Source organism: Staurois parvus, unplaced genomic scaffold (assembly GCF_062004578.1).
Source record: "Staurois parvus isolate SC_StPar_1 unplaced genomic scaffold, SC_StPar_1.0 ptg000270l, whole genome shotgun sequence".
Taxonomy (NCBI): Eukaryota; Metazoa; Chordata; class Amphibia; order Anura; family Ranidae; genus Staurois; species Staurois parvus.
Genome location: NW_028318066.1, coordinates 254198 through 275881, shown reverse-complemented (window position 1 = coordinate 275881; position 21684 = coordinate 254198). Strand labels below are relative to the sequence as shown.

The 21684-nt window shown below is 43.5% G+C and overlaps 1 protein-coding gene across 1 annotated transcript in view; it reads left to right on the top strand.

The window, feature by feature from the left end:
* The first annotated feature begins 8413 nt into the window (after positions 1–8413).
* PIK3CB (phosphatidylinositol-4,5-bisphosphate 3-kinase catalytic subunit beta) overlaps positions 8414–21684 on the top strand; it is a 258840-nt gene continuing 245569 nt past the window's right edge. The window contains exon 1 of the mRNA XM_089681525.1: positions 8414–8596. The gene's annotated coding sequence lies outside the window, so the exon portion shown is untranslated. The remainder of the gene's footprint in view (positions 8597–21684) is intronic.

The following is a 21684-nucleotide window of genomic DNA, read 5'->3' as shown; positions in this document are numbered from 1 at the left end:
TTCACGTTACAAGCAGATAGAGTGGTGAGTGGGGATTTTTTTTACAACTATTTTGCTGCTTGTTTAGAATATGTAATTATTTGAGAGGTCATGGTCTGAGAAAAGGTGCAGTTTGCAGTAAATCTAAACCCTAACCAGATGACAGGAATGCTTTGTTTACACTTGCGTTGCCAGATGAAAAGTGATCTATGGTAGATTACTTTTTAGAAGGTAGTCAACTGGCTACTCAGAGGCAATATGTTTCCTCCTGGATACCTGTTGAAACCAGTAAAAGCCTGCCACACCACTGTATGCATAAGATGATATTGTCTGCTGAATGCGAAATGTAGTTTAATTTTACCATGGCTGGAACCTATGTAACTCCCCATCTGGTCGTCATGTTAAGTGAGGATAGGTGGTCGGGGGGGGGGAAGTAATAATGCTGTACATCTGCCTATTTTAACTGCCCCCCTTACCGCCAGTGTGAAGAAGGCCTTCATTAGATCAGTTCACTATGTTTCACAAACTATTGACATGTTTTCTATTCTTAAAATACTGTTTTCCCGTTTTTAAATTTTATTTTTTATCTCAGTGCTGCCGATTTCCTCCAGTCTCTTTCAGGCACATCCTATCTACCTGTACTTGCTTCAGCATAGGATGCACATCATTGATCTGACCTGTCAAAGCCACACACAACTGCGCTAAATTCAAATATCAGCAGATGACAGTAGAGAGAAACATTCTGCGATTCAGGTATGCGGGTGGGGGACTTGGAAATATGACAATGTTTCATATACACCAGGAAATATAGATGGGACATGACACATGGTCCCAAAGGTGGACTGTGCCTTTAACCTGTCAATTTTATGTTTTCTATTGGTCCAATTAGGAAGATTTGTCCTCACTTCCCATCCTGTAGGTTCAACGGAAAGTTGGGGCATGCCTTTTCAAAGTGTGAGAAATACCCTCATTTGTCAGGGGAACAAATGTCCCCTTTGCAGGATTCGCCTTCTTTTTTCTGTTCTGGTGGAAACTGAGAATTTTAGAGTTGCCATCACTTTCATCCCTGTTGATATTGGTGATCAGGACAATTAGAGTGAATGTCCCTAACAGGGATCCCTAAAAACCCAACAGTGGTTTTAATCCCTCATCACTCTAGCCACAACATAAAGCGGAATTTTACCCATAACAACTTGATAAAAAATAATGTTCTTTAGCAAGGAACATACAGTACATTCCACATTAAAAATTATGCTACCAAAATTACTGTGTGCTATAAATAGCCTCCAGCAGAGTTTCTGTTTCTTCTTGCTGGAGACTGCCATTCTGCTGAAGCCCAGAGCCCCTGAGCAGCAGTAAATCTGAAAGCTGTCAGCAGATCGGTCTCTACATCTTCAGCATTGCCAAAAATAGAGAGTAATTGAGCATGTGCAGAGCATGGTGAGACAGTCTATTACTGGATTTTAAACAGAATAGACACTTATTTTTAATTTTTACATACATTAGCTATTCCTGCAGAAGCGCCAGCATGAAGTGATCTAGCAGGACTTAAAATGGAGTGTAGCAATCATGCACACAGAGATGGACGCGGTCATCCATTTTGCTTCAAACCCCTCCATTTTGTATCTCTCTCTTCCAAATCAGATGCCTACGATATCCCCCCTCCCTCTCTGTTGAGTGACATGTGGTCTTGATGATGACAGAGATCACAGGCAGCAAACTCATTGGGAGGGCGTCACAGCTATAAACCTCACTAGCTGGTGCCCCTCTGTCTGCGAGACTCTTGCTGGAGAAGGGTTCGCAAAACCATAAACCCAGCCCTCACGGAGCTTCAAAGACATTCCAGGTGGTCGTAAAAACAGACTTACATTTAAAAACTAACTTTTCCATATAATTGTATATCTTCAAATAGGACATAATTACATAAACATGGAGCACATATTCGGACGGATCACTTTAAGACAAATCGCCTGGTATATTACACCCCCTAGCTGGCTGTGACATAAATGTACATATTTGAGTAGATAAGATGTGACCTGTAGCAATATGTAATCGGAAATGTAGTTGCATGCCTTGTCATTAAAGAAATATTCAGTCAGAGGCATGGGCGGACTGACAAGTCATGGGGCCCCCAGGCTATAGGGGATAATGGAGCCCCTGTGTCCTTGCTCAAACTCAAAAAATCCTATGAAAAAAGGTACCAGGGGCATCTCATGGGACCCCCTACTGACCCCGGGCCCTCGGGCAGCGCCCGAGTTTCCAAATAGTCAGTCCGCCCCTGGTGAGAGGTATTCAGAGACAGATGGTCACTAATTAGCATCTGAAGTGATCTAGCTTCCTCTGGATGTGACACCTAAGTGCCAATAAGATTTGTCTATAATCAGACTTTACCACCTTCCTGAAGTAAAAGAGGAAACGGCTGGAGACAGGTTGGCTTCATGACAGCAGGAGACCAGAGCTTTATATACATACATCAAAGGAGTATGTTTCATCCCTTATACAAGCTAAAATATTAGTTGATGTCAGGGATCCGGGTATGACCAGAGATGTGTGGACTGACACAGGGAAACGCAGGCTCAAGTATGCTGTAAACAATATAATTTATTAAAGGCTATACAAAAATATAAACGCACAATATAAACAAAACCAAACCTCTAACTGATAACGGAAAGTACAAGCACACAGACAAGAGTAGTCAGGGCTGGTGAGGTGGAGTGGTCAGGAAGGCCAGGTCAGGAACCATCGGGCAGACAAGGTACAAAGGAGCAGGCAGAGCATATTCAGACAGGCCGGGTCAGGAACAATCAGGCAGAAAAGGTACCAGAGGAGCAGGCAGGAGAGAGGTCAGGAATAGCCGGGGTCGGTGCAGGCAGAGTTCTGTCAAGGTCAGGAGTCAGGCAGAGGGATCAGGAAGGCAGGCAGACAACAGTATCAGGTTCAGGCACAGGGGCTCATGGGAACAATACACCAAGGCACTGATTGCAGGCCTGGTCCTGCTTAAATACACCTCCTGCAGTCAGCCTCAGGTGATGGCTTGACTGCAGGAGTGAGATTCTGGCTGCTAAGAGCACCCACTGGCCAGCACTGGTACTGCAGCCCACAAGGCAGGTGAGTCCTTCCACCAGTGGCGAGTCCATTCCTGACAGTTGCAGAGAGATGACAATACTTCCTTCTGATGGGGCACTCTGTGGGCTGCATCGGCATATAAAAACTATATTTGTGGACTATGTAGAATGCCAGGAAAATGCAGGAAATGGTTATGTGGCACTGGAGTGTGATAGCGGAACAATGATTGGTACTGTCACGATTGGACTGATGTGCTGGTGTTGGAAATTCAATCCCTTGGTGACTCAAGCTGGTCTTGGTCCGATTGACTTTGGGCAGGTCAGCACCCAAAACATCCTGTGGGAGGGTACAGGAACACCCCTCAGAGGCAATTGGCCCAGGACTCATGTCCAGCCCACATCCATATTCCCATAAATTGAGGACTGGATATGTGATTCGTATGAAGCCGTTTCGATTTGACTGACGGATTGCTGACTCTCTCACTTGCTCCAGTCGCAGGATAAATCTGGGTAAAAGTTTTATTCTGTTTTATTCCCTTTTATTTTATAGTGAATAGTCTATGTGTGTATTCTTGTATTTTTTGTAACTTTTTATACTTTGTACATATTTTATGCACTGCCCACTTTCGGGATATTAAATCTTAAAATTAATAAGTGACTTCTGTGTATTTAAGCGGGCTCATATCTCCGGAGAGATTAGATTGTATTGTATGTTAGTGCCTTTATACGCTCGGTCAAGCTCATTGCCAATCTGTATGCAATTGCACTGTGTGTTGGCAGATTGCGTGCAGATTGTAAAAGGTAACAGATCTGCCAGACGGAGATCTGTGTGTGTGTGGTTTCCCAACAGACCGTTTTGCAGATAAACTGTTGGGTGGTGGCCAGCTACCGTTTGTGGTGTGTCTGGTGTGGGTGTGTGTGGACAGTGGAAGAGTGATTAACACTGGGGTTCTAGCTGTAGGATAGCTGGAGGGATAATAGAAGGGTGTGTGATTGCTAAGCTGCTCCTCAACTCTAATCAGTGCACCAGATTGTATATAAGATTTGTATCTGTCAGTGTGTGGTCAGCCATCTGGATTGGAGTGGAGTCTCCCTCTGGTGGTGGCCAAGGGGTAATGCGGGCTGTGAAAGTGTATCACGGCCAGTCTTATATATGGTTTTATGTATTCAAAGTTAAGTCCCCCTTATTCCCTCTTACCCCAAGTCTTGGCCGCATGTGCGCGCCTTGGTTAGCTAGTTGCTGTGGGCATGGCATGTGGGTGAATCCGTGACAGATAAACCCAGCCCTCACGGAGCTTCAAAGACATTCCAGGTAGTCGTAAAAACAGACTTACATTAAAAACTCACTTTTCCATATAATTGAATATCTTCAAATAGGACATAATTACATAAACATGGAGCACATATTCAGATGGCTCACTTTAAGACAAATCGCCTGATATATTACACCCCCCAGCTGGCATATACAGGAGAGCAGAAAATGACATCTCCTTAACCATCCAAGCACGTACAGTGGGGCAAAAAAGTATTTAGTCAGCCACCAATTGTGCAAGTTCTCCCACTTAAAAAGATGAGAGAAGCCTGTAATTGGCATCATAGGTAGACCTCAACTATGAGAGACAAAATGAGAAAAAAAATCCAGACAATCACATTGGCTGATTTGGAAAGAATGTATTTGCAAATTATGGTGGAAAATAAGTATTTGGTCAATATCAAAAGTTCATCTCAATACTTTGTTATATATCCTTTGTTGGCAATGACAGAGGTCAAACATTTCCTGTAAGTCTTCACAAGGCTGGCACACACTGTTGCTGGTATGTTGGCCCATTCCTCCATGCAGATCTCCTCTAGAGCAGTGATGTTTTGGGGCTGTCGCTGGGCAACACGGACTTTCAACTCCCTCCAAAGGTTTTCTATGGGGTTGAGATCTGGGGACTGGCTAGGCCACTCCAGGACCTTGAAATGCTTCTTACGAAGCCACGCCTTCGTTGCCCGGGTGGTATGTTTGGGATCATTGTCATGTTGGAAGACCCAGCCACGTTTCATCTTCAATGCCCTTGCTGATGGAAGGAGGTTTGCACTCAAAATCTCTTCCTCCCCAAAAGCTCCCACTTCTTTACAGGAGCAGGGGAGAAGGCCTTAAAGTGGATCTTCCCCTTTTGGGTGGAGCTCTGCTTTAATTTTCTGACTAAAGTTCCACTTTAAAAAAAAGGTTTCACCTTTATGCTAGGTTCACACCGTGGCAGTAGTCCCCTGGAAAAGTGTTTCACAGTGGATTGCTTATCACAGAGCAGGTGGTAGAACAGAGGGGTCCAGGCAGGTATTCTGCGGCCTCCTGAATTCCTGTTTTTTTGGGTGTCTTTGCCAAATAATGGTTTTGCATGGAACAAGCATGCTCATGTTACAACTGCAATACAAGTGTTTGGCTCTCAGTTCTGGTGCGGTCCCATTGATTTCAATGAGTAAGTTTTGCAGATGGCATCACCTGTTAATCTCAACAAGCTTTTGGTGGATGGCAAAAACATGACTGAACCATCCATTTTTATTGCCTGGGCGAACAAGTCCCAAGTTCTACTTTAAAGTTCTGTTATTTCAGAAGAAACTTAAAAGTGAACTAACATCGTAGAAACCACCCCTCCCATCCTTGTACATCTGAGGGTGATGAGCTGGGGCTGCCCATGCAACCGATGCAGTGGCTTAGGGATTTGGTATCCCTGCTATTCTCCCACTTCTTTCTGCAATGCTTGCAGGGTTGATTGGAGTAATTCTGATTGGTCAGCACAAGCACAGAACATCGTTCTGATCCCTCCTGGAAGCCCTGCAGAAAGAAGGGGCAGAAACAAATCTCAAAAATGCTACATGGGCTTTGTGGGCACTGACATCTCATCACCCAATGAGGTAGTGGAGCAGTGACTGAGGGGGTGGGGAGGGTGTCCAGTGCTAATTCACCCTTTCAATATTTACTGAAAAGGTGAACTAACCCTTTAAAAAAAATCTTATTCAGCCATGTGACTGTTATGTTTAATCTCATTAGCCTCATGTGAAAATAGCTGTCACTTTTGTATATACTTCGCCTTGTGTTAGCTTCATGAGCCTATATTAGTTTCCAATCACATCTTTAGCCCTGGCAAAAAGTTTTGAGAATGACACAAATATTTATTTTCACGAAGTCTGCTGCCTCATTTTTCATTATGGCAATTATGAAATGTTATGGAGAATGGTCAGATGAATTGCAATGTCCCTCTTTGCCATGAAAATGAAAAACAAAATTTCCACTGCATTTCAGCCCTGCCACAAAAGGACCAGCTTAAATCATGTCAGCGATTCTCTCATTAACATAGGTGTCAGTGTTGATGAGGACAAGGCTGGAGATCACTTTGTCATGCTGACCGAGTTAGAATAACAGACTGAAAGCTTTAAAAGGAGGGTGGTGCTTGAAATCATTGTTCTTCCTCTGTTGACCATGCTTACCTGCAAGGAAACACATGCAGTCATCATTGCTTTGCACAAAAAGGGATTCACAGGCAAGGATATTGCTGCTACTAAGATTGCACCTAAATCAGCCATTTATCGGATCGTCAAGAACTTGAAGGAGAGAAGTTCAATTGTTGTGAAGAAGGCTTCAGGATGCCCAAGAAAGTCCACCAAATGCCAGGACATGATTCAGCTGCAGGATTGGGGCACCACCAGTGCACAGCTTGAATGGCAGCAGGTAGGTGTGAGTGCATCTGCACACACAGTGACGCAAAGACTTTGGGAGGATGGCCTGGTGTCAAGAAGGGCAGCAAAGAAGCCACTTCTCTCCAGGAAAAAACAACAGGGACAGACTGATATTCTGCAAAAGACACAGGGATTGGACTACTGAGGACTGGGGTAAAGTCATTTTCTCTGATGAATTCCCTTTCCGATTGTTTGAGGCATCCAGAAAAAAACCTTGTCCGGAGAAGAAAAGGTGAGCGCTACCACCAGTCCTGTGCCTTGCCAACAGGAAAGCATCCTGAGACCATTCATGTGTGGGGTTGCTTCTCAGCCAAGGGGGTGGGCTCACTCATAACTTTGCCCAAGAACACAGCCATGAATAAAGAATGGTACAAAAACATCCCTTGAGAGCAACTTCTCCCAACCATCCAAGAACAGTTTGGTGACAAACAATGCCTTTTCCAGCATGATGGATCACCTTGCCATAAGGCAAAAGTGATAACTAAGTGACTTCAAGAACAAAACATCGAAATGTTGGGTCCATGGCCAGGAAACTCTCCAGACCTTCATCTCATTGAGAACTTGTGGTCAGTCCTTGGGGTCAGGATGTGGCCCAGAAGTGGATTGACAGCATGCCAGGGCAATTTTCAGAGGTCTTGAAAAGCAAGGGTCAATACTGCAAATATTGACTCTTTGTATAAACTTCATGTAATTGTCAATTAAAGCCTTTGATACTTATGAAATGCTTGTAATTCTACTTTAGTATACCATAGTAACATCTGACAAAAAGATCTAAAAACACAGAAGAAGCAGACTTTGTGAACATTAATAGTTCTGAAAGTTTTGGCCAGGGCTGTACAGTACGTGTTCACTGCAAAAAGGTGTTGCCATTCATTGTTAATAGCACCCCAAACTTTGCAAGCAGATGCACATTGTGTGCCCAACAAAAGGTACATGAGCTTCTTTGACGCGTTTGTTGTATGTAGGGCAGCCCTATCATTTGTGATGTGAACGCAGCCTTGCGCTTGCTGCTGATTTGATTCATTCCGTGTATAATATTCTCCCAACCACTAATCACACCCGACCATTCAGGACAGTATGAAGGCTGATTGGCTGCTGGGAAATCACCTCCAGTGTTTGGCACCGACACTACAAGGGGCCATAGGAGATCAGTGAATGCTCTCTGCACACAGCTGTCCCTATACATGGATCTTCTCTCCGGCGTGCAGCAATCAGATGATCGGAAACTTCTGAGTCAGTGTACAGGAGAGACGTACGGGAACAGGAGAGGCGTGACTTGTGCACTCGAGAGGCGTGACTGGTCAATACTAGGGCGTGGCTTGTGTTCCGTATGCATGGACTAGAAAAGCGTGGCTTGTGTTTCCAGCGTGCCGTAAGGGGCGAGAAGTATGTATGTATATGTGCTAGGCAGAGGAGGGCATGTTTTTCATTTTGCATAAAGAGAAAGGTAACGGAGAGGCGTGGTCTGCATTATATGCAATGAGATGAGTGGTGGGGCGAGGCTTGCGTGCGGTAATAAGGCAATTGGGGCGTGTCCTGTAGTCTGCGCTATAAGAGGCAATGAAGGGGCGTGGTTTGAATTATGGCCACTGAGGGGCGTGTCTTTCCGACTGTGTAATGAGGAGGGGCGTGTCCTGCACTGTGTAGTGAGCAGAGGTAGCGCGTTGCGGTAGAGCGGACGGGACAGCAGTGGGAGGAGGAGGGGAATACCGGAGCAGGAAGTAGAGATACTATTCTAATAGGTGTGAGGCGGAGGACGGGGGCGCGCACTGTGAACCCTGCACAGAGGGCGGGAGCGCGCACATACTTCTGCTCCGGTCTCGGCAGCGGCGGTAAGTCCCGGTGTGTAGTATGTGTATAGACTGGCAGTGTCGGTGGAGGGGGAGCGCTGTCTCCGCTGTGATTTATGACGGTCCGTGTACTGAGGAGAGAACTGTGTCAGTGTCCGCCTGTGGGAGCACCGTGTGTCTGGGAGATGGGACAAGAGCAGGCACTGCAAGGGGCAGCGGTCCTTATAAGGGTGGGGGGACTGCAAGGGGCATCGGTCCTTATACAGGCTGAGGGGGCTGCAAGGGGCATCGGTCCTTATACAGGGTGGGGGGACTGCAAGGGGCATCGGTCCTTACGCAGGCTGAGGGGACTACAAGGGGCATCGGTCCTTACGCAGGCTGAGGGGACTACAAGGGGCATCGGTCCTTACGCAGGCTGAGGGGACTACAAGGGGCATCGGTCCTTACGCAGGCTGAGGGGACTACAAGGGGCATCGGTCCTTACGCAGGCTGAGGGGACTACAAGGGGCATCGGTCCTTACGCAGGCTGAGGGGACTACAAGGGGCAGCGGTCCTTACGCAGGCTGAGGGGACTACAAGGGGCAGCGGTCCTTACGCAGGCTGAGGGGACTACAAAGGGCTGCGGTCTTTACGCAGAGTGAGGGCACTACAAGGGGCAGCGGTCCCTGTAAAGTGTGAGGGGCACTACAGTTTTCAGCAGTCCTTGTATTGTGTGAGGGGCACTACAGGTGTCAGCAGTCCCTGTATAGTGTGAGAGACTCTACAGGTGTCAGCAGTCCTTGTATTGTGTGAGGGGCACCACAAGTGTCAGCAGTTCCTGTACAGGCTGGGGCACCGCAAGTGTCAGCAGTCCCTGTATAGTGTGAGAGACTCTACAGGTGTCAGCAGTCCCTGCACAGGCTGGTGGCATCATAGGTGTTGGCAGTCCCTGTATTGTGTGAGGGGCACTACAGGTGTCGGCGGTCCCTGTATTGTGTGAGGGGCACTACAGGTGTCGGCGGTCCCTGTATTGTGTGAGGGGCACTACAGGTGTCGGCGGTCCCTGTATTGTGTGAGGGGCACTACAGGTGTCGGCGGTCCCTGTGCAGTGTTGTGTTTGGGTGGTGTTCCATAGTCCATACAGATGTCCATAGGGTATAGTGGTCTGTGTGCAGATGGGAGGTTGTCCTCCCTTCTGGGAGTGTGTGTTGTCAGATCTATTCCTGTGTCTACAGTTTGTACAGTGTGTGTGTAGTAAACACAGTGCTGACATCCATGCCTTGCTCGGAGGAGCTTACACTCTGTCACACAGGTACAGTATGTCCGAAGAAGGTCCACATTTAAAATAAATGTGACAAGCAGTAGAAGACCTGGTGGGAAGCCAGTGAAGGGAGCTGCGATTCTCTGATCCCCTGGGTTGGGTGCTGAAGCTCCAGGTTGAGTGTAGGTTCCTTCTCTCCTGGGGTTTCCTGGCCACTTCATGTCCCTGGTTGTCTTTTCAGTGAGAGATGTCATGCCTCCTGGTGGGTGTGTCCATGACACCCTGGGATGAAAGGAGGTGGGCTGGATGATACTGGGTACCACAGCCCTAGATAGTCGTCATGATCAGTAGATCCAGCCAGAGATATGGACAGCTGTATATATTGTTCTGGTCAAGTCCAGCTTGGCCTCTTCTCCTTGTTCTGAGCCCTCTTGCTCCAGCTGCCACATTGGAAAGGACAGAGATGGTGACATCCTGCTCCACCTTCAGAGCACACGTTTGGGGTGCGGGATAGATTATCTTCCTCCAGATCTACCAATAATCCTGACATGCTTCCCTCTCAGCATATATATTATTTCCACCTGAAACTCTGCTTGTCTCTAACAGGTTTGTCATTACTTTTTTTTTTTTTTTTTAAGAGTTCACCTTTTACAGAAAAACAAAAATGTGTACAAACACTGTACACTCCCTGTGCATCCATTGTTCACCTTTTTTTGCACAGGTGAACAAACTCTCTTTAAAAGAGGAACTACACACTGCATCTGAGCACCACAAATCAAAAACACTGTATAATACATTTCTAATATTCGAAACAAAAGCACTTTGAAAAACACCCCCTAACATTTCTGGCTTTGTCCAACTTGAGTAAGAGCAGATGATTCATGTAGCATTTATTTCCTGGAATCCATATGCCCTTAGCTCAGGCATGCAAGCAGGAGGGAGTGTTTAGCTGAGAGAGCCCCCAAAGACCCCTGGGATGTATGACATAATTTACCTGGGCCTGGAAACCAGGAAGGAACTGAAGAAATGTAAAAAGTTTAATACAAGTAAATATGATCTACATTCCTCTGTTTACTAATGCTAGCAGCATCAATGTTGACTGAGAGGGTGAAATTCCCCTTTTAAAGCATACCTTAACCCCCTTCACTCATGTTCCCTAATGATCTAAATCCTCCCCCCTCCTTTCACACAATCCCAGTCTCCAAAAATGTTCTAAATACACTTTTTTTTGTAAGGGCGCCTCTTTTCCAGGATTGTAACCCAGCTCTGAGAATGACCCCCACAGTCAGTGCAGCCTTCTGGGATGCCCACCCAGGAGGCTTGCTACTGAAAGAGCAGATATACCCCAGTGTGTTATCAGGGAGCCGGCTGTCTCTGCTGGTTCTTGTAGCAGGCCTGTGATGATACTTCGCAGAACATCAGAGAGCTGGCTGCAAGTATCCGGGAAGAGAGGTGGCTCCCAATGACATCTGAGATGAAGATGGCGGCACAGGAGCGGGTGTATGACAAATCAGAAATTCATGTGCTCACTGCTAATAACACAATCAAAATAGCAGCAGTACACAAAGTGGTAAAACTCTGCCAGAAAATGTGCTGCTCCCTTAAATAAATCTGAGCGCGGCACATTTTTTGTACAGGACCGGGTGTGCAGCGGCAGATCACTACAGCACACTGTTCGCAGGGGACTGAGTAATTTTTGTGTATGCCACAGCAAAAATGTCAAAATTACAGGGAGGGAGTAGGAGATAAAGTTCAGTTTTTCGGATGAATCCAGTTTGCTTCTTCCCAGAACTAGTGTTCAGCCCAAGGGTCAGAGAATGGCAGCTTCTATTAGCAGTTTCTTACCCAGGGATCTAGCTTTGTTTCATTTTTATGTTTGGCACTCCTTCAGGAAGATAATTAGATATACAGGGATAACCTATAATCTTTAGACAATGTTGCAATAGAAAAAGTCAAGGCCACCAATATGCAAACACTTGTTTACCTGGATCAGTGATTTGTATGGCAGAGGGTGTTTAGTGTGTGCTGGGGGCCCAATTTACCTATCTTCCCCTGTATGTGTATTGTGGTTCTATAATCACTGACTTCTAATGATGTGTAAGTCATGGTTGGTGTATGTGGGATATTGATGACGGCTCCCATCCAGGTTTGTTTTCACATCTCTCCAGCTCCAGGAAGATGAGATGTATGTGTTTACACACGTAGAGCTCTGTATGTTCTTGTTCAGGATTTTTTTACCCTTCAGCTATTCACTAGTGTTTGCATATTTGGCCATCCATTATTGTGTTTTGTAGCCAGCAGTATTGATTCCCAGAGTTGTGTAAACAAGTGACTGCTAAGGGAAAAACATTGTCTAAATGCATCTTCTTTAATATTTATGATGGCAATAACCATAATTTATAATGCTGCAAATGTAGGAAACGGTTTCCTGTTGAAGTATACTTGTTCTTGAGCTGCATTCACACTGGCCTTCTGTTTGGTTTATTTGAACACAGGAGAAATTATCCGGGCAGAGTAAACAAACTGATTCCCACTTCATGTTCTTCTGTGTTTAAATGCATTTAGACATGTTCAGTATGTAATGTGCCTCTGGATGCACAGAAGTCTGTTTTCTCTAAATACAGGTAAATGTATAGTGTAAATTATACCAAGTACAGTCATTACATTTATGTGTTTCCAAGTGTCCTTTTAAACAAATATAAACACACATGTCATGGTAAGTGTGAAAAAGGCCTTAGGCCCCTTTCAGATGGGGTGGATTCGCTCAGATGATTTCCTGATGATCTGAGCAGAGCAGGCGGATGACACATCCATGTCCAGCCAACGGATTCCGTTTATACCTGGTCACCCATAGAGCAGAGTGGGCTCTGTCCATGTTTGTTCTGCATAAACTGAGTGGACACGGGCCTGTCATCAGCTTGCCATTCTCCAGTCAGCAGGGTTCTGTGAGTTGATCCCCTGCTGATTGGGACGGAGTTGGCCCTGTCTGAAAAGGGCCGTGGGATGTATTCTAAATTACTTTTCATTTTATATATATTTTTAAAATTTATATCTTTTTTTTTTTTTTTTTTTTTTTTTTTTTGACAAAACACTTTTTTTTTTAATAAAATGTTACAATTTAGTGAAAGGGCATACTTTTACTGGCTTATGAATGGAGCATGCGGTATTCAGATTGGTATTTCATCTCCACAGATGAGTAATGTGTGTTGATGCCTTGTCTTAAAGATGTTGACTTGCAGAGATCATGGTGTTGTGGTGCACTTTAAACAGATGGTGCTCATACAGTAAAGAAGTGTACTGTATTGCTCATCCATTCACCAAAAGCCTTGTATTCTTTTCACAAAATGCAAGGTGTTCTGTGAATGGTCAAAGGGAGATCCTGTCCATCTACCTCCTTCCCTTATCCATTCACAAAATGCATTTTCTATACCTGAAAAGATTTCAAGGCTTTTGGTGAATAGAGTGGGGGATGCTACATTATCAATGCTTTACTGAGGACTAAAGCTTCTCAGCTGCAGCTCTGGAAGGAGAGCAGTGTCTGCAGTATCCATTGTCATTGAAGATAGGGTTTTCTACAGTAACCAGAAGCCATCTGAGCAGAAGATATTAATTATTGGAGTAACATATGACTTGTGCTGTTCCCAAAAAATAGAAGAAAAAAAATATTCCTGGGGTTCCACTGAAAGTGTGACAACCAGGCAACTAGCATTTTCAAAAAGAAAAGTCCGCAGTGGTGCCCATTTATTTCTCTCTTGGCTGGTTTCCTTTAGCTGATTGCACCTTTAATCCAGAATCAGGGAAACCATGTTACATGGTGTAATCGGTGAGCTGCTGAATGTGTGATGCTTCTTTTCTTTATGAAATATTGTCTTTTTAATGAGTTAAAGTTGTGATAGAACTTTTATTTGTAAAGGAAGAAAATCAAGTAGCTGACCAAATATTGTAACTCTTCCCCGGAAACCATGCCAGCCTTTTATCTGTCGAAATAAGAAGTATCTTACAGCAGTATAGAAGGATGCGGATTCTGCGGCCACTAGGCTTGAGATTTAGCTGGCTTGCCAACATAGATGTTTGGAAAGAAGAAAAGGAAAACCTTGGATGTATTGTCAGAGATTTCCCCGCTGTCTGTCATAGCTGAGTGTGTATAAAAATACTTGCGTCGGTAATAAATCCTGTGTCACACAGGATGAGGTGGTGTTACAAATTGCTTATCATCTTCCTCTGTTCACTCCTTCTGTCTTACTTCCTCCATACACTTCTTCTTTTCAACAAGACATAGAGTTTTAATTTGGAGACGAGAAGTCACATGAAGAAAGGGATTAGTTGTGAACTGGACATAAAAAAGTGTATGACATTTCAAAAACTTCTACTCTTGTACAGGGAGGGGAAGAATATGAAATCCTGACAGGTTTTTACAGCTAGAGAGATTTACACTTCCTTCCACAGTGGTTTCACCAGACAGGAAGTGAGGGGAAAACGGCAATAGGGACACAGACAGAAATAAGTATTGATGGGCGTTCTAGTCTTCCCCTGTTTCACTTAAAGTAAAACCCTTTTATTTCTGCCTGTGTGGCATTTGGAGCATTCTCCTCACTTCCTGTCTGTAAAATGTCAGCAGGACAGGAAGTGAGAATAAATCTTTCAAATGAAGCCCTGGATAGCAGATACAAACCTAAAAGAGGTTCTAACTCTTCCCCATTCTACCCAAGAAAGGGAAAACAAATTGGGTGGACAAACATTTTAAAGCTGGTTTTTTAAATTTTAAAAACTTTCCTTGCTGTGTGGTCTACCCCCACTGCAAGGGATAAATGCTCAGTTTTGTCTAGGATACCATCTAAAACAGATTGACTGACTAGCCTTCTCTCTTGTTTCCCTGGAAGCTAACACTCTGCTGTTCCCTCTAATGCTCTGGGTTGTGGTAGGGCCCTTGGCATCCTCACTTACAATGTCAGCTGTTACTATTTGTACCACTTCCCCCTCCCCATTAGATTGTAAGCGCTAACTAGCAGGGCCCTCCTAAACCTCTTCTACTGAATTGTAACTGGAATGTCTCCCTTTATAATGTAAAGTGCTGTGCCAACAGCTGGCAATTTATAAATCCTGTACTATAATAATAAAAATATCGGAGTGCATCCAACGGAGCTTCTGGGGATCAGTTATATGGAGTGGAGTAAACTTGGGGGAGCTATAAATCTGACAATTTTCCAACAGACTTCTTCGACAAAAGATGTTTGAACAATTGACTTTTGCCGAACTTCGCGGTGTGGCAGGGCCATATAGTAGCCATCAGGAATCAGAAGAAATTCAAAAAGCTGGATGCCTGCTGTTGCTGCTGCTTTTGGTTGGTTAGGAGAGTGGCTACTGGAACTTGTCCAGCATTGAATTCTATAACCTTGTATTGGACACACAGAGTACTAGGCTGTCTGCCTAGGTAATCACTGCTAAATTAAAAAAAAAAAAGGAGGAAAACATATTTAAGGATTTATGAACTGGCAAGCTAATGTTGTGCATTTGTAGGAAGCTAGTTTTAAAGCTGAAGTATGTTTGAGACAGCGTTGAAGTTTGTAGATGGAGAAAAAACAGGTGGCACACACACCTAGTGCATTATCCAAGGTTTATTTAAAGGAGTGAAAAATAAAAACATACTCACAGACGAAGCATGTATCTAAAAAAGAATTTGCATAATGACGATGGCCACAACGGCAAGCAAGGTGTTCCATCTGTCAGTGCAGTCAAATGACTGATGCGTTTCTGGGACAAATCCCTTTCCTCAGAGCTACTGACCAGCTTGTATGAAGGTCAAGCGGTAAATAACCAGTGCTATAGAGTTGAAGTTTGTGTCTATTTGGTAGGTAGTGCTCAGCAGTGATACTTCTGGTCCCCATCAGGTATGTCTAGTACTTTGGTTAGATTATTTTAGGTCTTAAGTTAGGGTTATAACAATTCCAGGTGTCCCCCTGTTGGAGCACCTCCCAAAACCTTTATTTAAACAATGTATACATACCTTTTTTTTTTTCTCCCGATGTCTTTGAACTTTAATGTAATATTGGCTCAAAGAGGAAAGCATTACTTTAAGATCATCCTGTCAATGTTGACTTTTGTATCAAAGATTGAAGGTCAGTTCTATGGCCCATTTCTGCTTGTTTTGTGTTCTTGCAATGTGTTGCTAGCAGGTTTTCCCTCCTCTTTAATTGGTACTATGTACAGGACACATGAATGTTTTCCATCTATAGGTTCTGGTCACATGTCAGGAAAGTAACTTGTAAGGCTTCTAAAATGCCTCTAAAATTGCAACACAGTCCTTAAAAAAAAAAAAAAAAAAAAAAAAATCATGTGAAACACTTTAATTGTTTCAGAGAAAGTGGACACAGATGAACTCTTCAGCATTTTTCTTCATGCACTTATTGTGCGACTGTGACTATACTGAGCTGCACTGATCATCAGAAGATTCAGTTGCATAATGATATTTTGTAACCTATGTTCCATTTAGGAGTGGTTGTCTGCAAAAAGTCAACTTGTGACTGTTGTAGGCTTTTGTGCCACATCTATATGATTTATTTATGGCAGGAACGACATTCCATGGTGCTGTCATGGAGGATGAAAGTACTTTCTTTTGGATATGTGCCTGAAGAAAGCAATTTGGTGTGAACAGACAGGGTGGGGGGCAAGGTTTTCTTGCCTTGTCTGTGTTGGGATTGCAAAGAGCAATCTGGTTTGAACAGGCCCTTACACTGCTACACAATAGCAGTTTTACTACTTTTAATTCTCAAGGAGCTCATAATCTAATGCAGGTCTATGAGTCTGCCAGTTTACTGAGATCAACACAGGCCCCTGTGATGGATATCTTAGAAAGGAACACCAGGTATGGATATTTTATACATAGTTACATTAGTCCCCTTGTCTACACACACATCGTGAGTCTGTCAGGTCCCATAGACTGGAAGAACTGCTGCTTTCTGCACATGCACCAGGGCTTTCACATGATTATGTGCATATACAGACATACCACAGATTTCATCCTGGTACTATAGACACATGGGGTGCCTGCAAATGTGTGAGATGTGCAGATATCGCACTGCATACATCATCCCTCAGTCAGGCAAGGATGCAAGAAGTGTAAAAATAAAGGTTTTGTTTACAAGGGAGGGGGAGGAGTCTGAGCAGAGTAATTGAGTGAAGGCGGACCTTCACCCATGAATATAACAATGTAACTTTGCTTACTGTTTAATTTTCCTAATGCAGGTTTCTCAGTATGCTCAACATAACCTTAAAACAGCAGACTGATTTTGTGGCTTATCCTGTGACTACTTTTCTCTGCAGCTGTTGTAGTAGGGATTCTGACTTGCTCAGTGACCACTAATGTGTGCTTCTAAGTAGCAAGTGGGTAACGTGTGAAAAACAAAGGAAAAAACTTTATTACCAAATGTTAGGTTAATGACTTAAAATGTGTAGTTACTGAAAAATAGTTTCAGATGGTTTTAAGCTATTGAGAATAGTGGGTATGTATACAAACACAGATAACTGGACACCTGGTGGAATGCCCAGAGATTAGAAAGGACTAAAACTGGTCATAGAAATTACAGAGAGGTTAAATGTGTATGCACAACCCAGCCAGCTCATGATGTCTCCTGGGCCAAGCAGAATGTATCTGAGCAAACTGCTGCAAACCAAAAGTGCTATTTAATTCTTTTTTATTATTCAAAGCAAACTCACAAATCCATTAATATCTCCATGCTTTATTTAGCTGAGAAAGTAGTTAGAAAAATACTCCCTAGCATTTCTGGTCATAGCCATCTTGAGTGAGGGTAGATGATGCATGTAGCCATTATTTTCTGGAATTCATCTGCCCTTAGCTTAGGCATACAAGCAGGAGGGTGTGCTTAGCTGAGAAAACCCCTTTTCCTGCTCCTGAAGACTCCTGGTATATATGAAATCTGTTGCCTAGGCCTAGAAACCAGGAAGTAATGCTAGCAGCACAAGGATCCAAAATGTCCAAGTTGATTGAGAGAGTGAAGTTCTACAAGGGCTTCTGGTTAGAGCAGTAGCCCTCCTCCCTCTTGTAATGATTGGACTGAATTTTGTAAACTGTACCATCATTTGGTCCCACAAGAACATTCATTCAGAATGGCTCTGCGCTCTCCCTAAGCATCGAATCTCCACCAAGTTCATGAGTTTCAGTTTCTGTAATATGATATGCGTGAAATGATGCAAACTATTGCAAATTGGTACATTAACTGTATGGCTTTCTTTTGCATAGTCTAGTAAAACGTTTACTAGTAGCCATAGGACTGTAAACGGAGACCTGTAGCCTCTATGGTTCCAGAGTGAAAAGTCATTTTAGCCCTAACAGTCTGAATGCTGACTCTCCATAAAAATGTCCTTTAAATCAAGAGTTGTGATTTATTTTCCTTCTCTGCACTGTAGGAATGATAGCAATGATCTGGGTGTTGCAAGCAGGACAAACATTTCTAATACACAGGACCTGCATTCCGATCCTTTACTGTGTATAGAGAACACTGTCATTTTTTTGTATTCGTGTAAAGGTCATACATTTTTTATTAAGGGAAAATACACAGAGGAACTCCATCCATTATTGTGGTGCAACATTCCCTTTGCCTGACATAAAACATACAATGTTAAATTTCCATTATCCCTTCTATTTCTGTGTAAAGATCATGCCACTGTACTAATTTAAAAAGCATCTGAGCACCTTATTTGTCATTGCTGTTCAGCAGTCATATGACATTCCCAGGTCTTTACCATCCCGAGGGAGGGGGATGTCTGGACTATGAATGTGTGGCAGCACAGAGCTGATTGGTGTTGTAGGTCACATGACATACAAAAAGCTTTCAGAAGTGAGAATCGATTAATAACTAAATATTATAACCGCTACCAGACCACTCCATGTGTGAATATACTGTGGCAGGGAAGCCGCTCTGGATCACATATATGTACGTGATTCAGCATTTCTAGGTAGGGGCTGTGCACCTGCTGCCCCATCTGTGCTGTCATTTGGTACAGCACAAGTTGGTCAGCAGGTCCCGACCAATGATTTATGGCTGGTACCTGCTGATTGGCTTAGCGAATGACCATATAGAGTCCTGTGTTTAATGCACAACACAGGGCCCTTTATGCAGAACAGAGATGTGGCTGTTTTTTTTTTTTTTTTTTTTTCTTCTCCTCCCTGGAAATCACATCTCTTAGAAAAAGCTGGACACATTACACTTGTTAGGCACACAGTTAACCCTTTGATTTCCCCTAGATGTTAACACCTTCCCAGCCAGTGTCATAAGTACAGTGACAGTATAGTATTATTACTGTATTAGTGTCACTAGAGAGGTTAGTTAGTGTCGGCTTGCCCGCTGCACTATCAAGTCCCCTCAAGTTGCAGATCACCATTACGAGTATAAAAGTTCCAGTATATTTGCCATCATTTGTAGACCCTATAACTTTCACACAAACCAATCAATACACACCTTTTTTCAGATTTTTTTTTTTTTTTTCTTTTTAACTAAAGACATGTAGCGGAATACATTTTGGCCTAAATTTATGAAGAAATGTTTAATTTTTTTATTTTTTTTTATTGGATATGTTCTATAGCAAAAAGTAATGTTTTTCCCTTTCTATAATAAACCCAATGGTGATCAAAAGAATGCTCTATATGTATGAAAAAATGGTATAAATGTAATTTTGGCTATAGTGTTGCATAGACCACAAAATTGCCAGTTAAAGTAGCAGTGTTGAAAAGCATAAAATGCCTTGGTCATGAAAGGGGGTAAAATCTTCCAGAGCTTAAATGGTTAAAGCTTATTAGAAATCTGTATGTCAAAGTTGACAAAAGCTTTTACTTTGTTCAAATTGTAAAGATATCTGGAGGAGGCTTTACCAATCACAGGCCAATGTACCGCCCCGCCAGCCTGTGTCTGTGGTGTGCATGTGCTGGGAGTAAGAGGGAGGTGAAGCCTCAATCAAATAACATCTTATGACTCGCCTCCATAATGTTTAGCAATACAAAGGCATAGAGGAGGAGAGAGGGAACTGTCATTTATCACTGTGCATATTCCCACATGAGTAAGTTCACATATATGCGGATTGGATGCGGTTTGAACTGCATCCAATCCGCATGATATGTGAAATAACATTGCTTGCTATGGTGCCTGTTCACGTATGTCTGGCGCACTGGCAGTGCGGATTCAGTATGGATCGAAAGAGTACTGTCCAATTTCTGAGCAGTGCGGTCCGGTTCAGGTTACAGGCTGACTTCTATGGGAACCAGTTCTAAACCACATGTCGTCAGTTGTGAACAGGATAAAATCCTGACCTCAACCTGGTCTAATCCTGTCTTGAATCTGAGCTTCAATACGCACTGCACTTGTGTGAATTCAGACTAAGGCCCCTTTCACACAAGCAGACCGATGGGGTCCGTCTGTCTGTTTTTTCAGGCAAACCTGATCGGTCCCTCCATAGACTTCTATGCACTGGTGGGTGTCAGTGGACAATAGTCTGCTGATACCTGCTGGCATCCGATCCAATCCTGTATACCAGAAACACACATGGCTTGGTTCCCCATCCGTCCATCGGTTCGGATGGCAATTGTGTGGAAATGCACAGGCGGTCCGTTTCCATCTGACTGTCCCATTGAAATCAGCGGGCAGAGACCTGTCACCCGCCTGCTAAGCGGAGATCAACGGAGAGATCCCCCACTGAGCAGGCGGATCACGCTGACTGAACTGCCCTGTGTGAAAGGGGCCTTACTCTGTAGTAACATGGGCTGCATGGACAAGATAAAGGAAATGGACCACTTAGAAGGGAAATGAAACTGGCACACGCTCAGTAGACATGGCAATGGTTGGTCTACACAATCTCAGGCTGTAGAGGGGACACAGACAAGGACCATGATTTTTTTTCAGCCTACAGAAAATGAATACTGTAGTGGGAAAGTTAGTATGAAAACCAATGTAATATAGCATGTATTGACAGTTTATAATTTGGATTTGATAACACTGTAAGGCACAGCAGGGATTCTGGACTTCTACTACTTTTGATAAAGATTGGGTGCAATGATATTGTGTGTTCCTGGCCCATGTTATCAGGCCAAGCAATTCTAGTTTCTTTAAGACAACCAATGATTCTACCCAGTCAAAGCAGAATAATCTGAAAAGCTGCTTCAGACTGTCTCCCTCTTGTTTTGTTCTGGTCCCAACGTTGTATTGTAGGCTTCCACCTACATCTGACTGAAATATCTTGTCTGTTCAGGAAGGAGGGCATTACCAATATCATTTATTTCTGGGTGACTGAAGTTGTTAGTTTTAAAGACAGTATATTAGTTTTCAGAGTGGTAAGTCTGACACGTACTTTAAAATGAACCTATTCTTTGCTTATACTAAGAAAAGCAACAGGTTTATTGGATGCGAGGCACTATAGGCTTTCTGTACTTGCCTTCTTCATTACTAGACTGTATTAACATATTGAGACAAGTTTTTACTTTTTTCGACTGATTGTGATGCTCCTTTTGCGACGAGGAGCTCCCCCTAGAAGAACATATAGAAGTGGGTAGTTTCTAAACCTCTGCTGGACAGGAACAAAGCAGGTCCATCTCTATAACCTGCACTTACTTTATAACCTTTATTCCTTTTGAACTCCCAATGTCTACTTCCACTCCCAAGTTTAGGTAAACTAAAAAAAAAAAAAATTAGCATAGGGCAGTACTTTTTATTCAGAAGTGTTCCTTGTGCTGGCTTTCATAGTTGAAATCCTCTGCCTTCCTCCAATACCCTACAACTTAATATACCGGTATTGCAGGGGTTAATAGAGCTGAGGGACCTGTCATAGACACTCATCAAAATGATGAGGAGGAGGAGTAGGAGAACTGATTACTCATAAGATGGAA